Raw genomic sequence first — 2,561 nt, forward strand, 5'->3', positions numbered from 1 at the left:
GATCAGAACACACACACACACACACACACACACACACACACACACACACACACACACACACACACACATGAGGGTGCAAAGGTAAAAGAGGAAGAAAAATTCAAGAACAGTGAAAGAGGAGGAAGGAAGGACAAGAAATAAAAAAAAAGGTGGAAATGAATAGAAAACAAATATATATAGCAGAGAAAGAAAGGGAGCGCACACACACACACACACACACACACACACACACACACACACACACACACACACACACACACACAGCTTTCATAACCTATAACACCTTCTTCATCTCCCCCGGCCTGGCCTTCTACAGTGTCAGCGGGGCCTGTGAATGGCCGATCCGTCACCCCGCCATGGTGACCCCACGCGGCGCCCGACAAGACATTAGCCCTTTTTTTCTCTCCTTTTTTGCAGGTGTGTGAATAGAATCTCGCAACACGTCCCGAGAGGCTTATGGGAGAAAATGGTCGATAAATAAAGAGAATAGCTTATGATGAAGAGAAAGTAAGAGGAAGAGATAACCCAGAGCAGCTTCCGGAATGTAACAAGTGATATACTCGTCTAGAAACATCCCCTCCCCCCTCGACTCTACTGTTCTCCCCCACCCACACCCCACATGTGACTAAAAAAGGAAGCGCCATACTACACCCACTCCACCCACGGCCTAAAAAAAAAGTAGCACCAACTCCCGCACTGATTTCTTCCTTGAGTGTAAATTTGCATCTTATTTTCCATACAAATTCTTCCTCGTTATAATCCCTCTCTTTACGCTGCACTGTTCGCGGCGCCCCGGCCTCCACGCTGCGGCGGAAGAGTGGGAGCCTATGAGGGGCCCTACCACTCCCTCTCCCTCCCTCTCTCCCTCTCCCTCTCTTTCCTCCTCCTCTCCCTCTACCCAATCTTGTTATGCTATTCATTCCTCTGTTTCTTCCTCCCTTTCATTCCCTGTTTTTTTTTCTTACCCTTTCATTCCCTGTCCTTTATTCCCCTGTTTCTTCCTCCACTATTCATCATTCTCTTTTTTCATTCCTCCTCTGCATTACTCTGTTTTCCATTTCCCTGTTTCTCCCTCCTCTGTCATTCCCTTTTCTCCATTCCGATGTTTCTTTCTTCTATATCTTCTTTCTCCCTTGCCATTCCTCACTTTTCTTTCTTCCAATTCCCTGTTATCTGCCATTGCATTCTTTTCATTCGTCTGCTTCCCTTCCCTGTTTCCCTTCCCCTACATTCCCTGTGTTTCGTTCTCCCTCATGCCCACCTCTACCTTGCGTTTTCTCTCAGCCATTCCTTGATCTTCACTCCCTATACCCCCCCTCCCCCGCCACGCTCCAAGACACAAGTGCCCCACGAAAACAATGCCGACAAGTGGTAAAAAATAAAGAATTACTACCATTAGAAAAGAAAAACGTTAACTGTTATTTGTGGAGAGGTCTTCGTTTTTTGCTTTTCTTTTAGTATTCAGATGAGGTGGTGGGATGGTAACGTAGATCTCCCAGTGGCGGGGAGTGTGAAATACAGCACCACAATGCCCCGTGTAGCTCACCAGGTGCCCCATATTGCCCAGTGAAGATGGCCGCGCCCCGGGGAGCAGACTGACCCAAATCCATCCTCCATCCACCCACCCACCGCCCTCCTTCAAGGACCTCCCGTGGCTTGTCAGCAGCGGGGTCGTTAAAAAAGAGAGATTGCTACACCTTATAAGTGGGGCGACTACGGAAGCCCGTAACTTCATCGACACGTGTTGAAATTTGCAGTTGAAGGGCATGACGAAGGCCACTCAGAGAAGCAACACCAAGTAAATTATTTTATTCCTCCTCCTGCTGCTGCTCTCTCTCTCTCTCTCTCTCTCTCTCTCTCTCTCTCTCTCTCTCTCTCAACACTGTAGGTAATTTCTGTGGCACTTTAAATTGAACCGAAAGAAAAATCGTTGCTTTGGCTCATTGCGTGAATTAAGACAAGCTCCAGTTTTTAGTATTGTTCCTCAGCGCCACTCACGGGCAGCGTCGTGGGGAGCAGAAATTCTCAGTCAGTTCAGTAGTGTTGCAGGAAAAGTCTTTGCATTCACTTCCGTGATAGCTTCTTCACTGGTGTGTCCGATGTGATTCTGTTTTGAACTTCCTTGTAAATTCATTTCTAGTATTTCTTATTTCCTTCAATATTTGTGTTTTTATGACGAGTCTAAAATCTTAAAAAGTAAATGGGTATCGAAAGGTAAATTAACTACAAAGAAACCAGATTCAATAAGAAAACAATATACTGAAGAAGGTGAGAAGTGCCACCGACAACCAGACTCAACCAACAGCAGCCTTACCTAGTCATTTCCTTCCTTCGATGACAGAATTACACAGAGGCAAGGGACAGCACATACGTCAGGCGTCATTACAAAGCTCGTCATGTTGAGTTTCTCTTTCTACACAGCTTGCACCAAATATTTAACACTAAAAGATAAGCATGTTGATAAAATCTGGTGTATTTGTTTTTGTTTTTTTTATGGGGGAGACAAACAGAAAATCAACACTTTTTTGTTTAATGTTTGTGCTCTGGCCATTTTTCTGTAC

The sequence above is a fragment of the Portunus trituberculatus genome, chromosome 35, assembly GCF_017591435.1.
Source record: "Portunus trituberculatus isolate SZX2019 chromosome 35, ASM1759143v1, whole genome shotgun sequence".
NCBI classification, from domain to species: Eukaryota; Metazoa; Arthropoda; class Malacostraca; order Decapoda; family Portunidae; genus Portunus; species Portunus trituberculatus.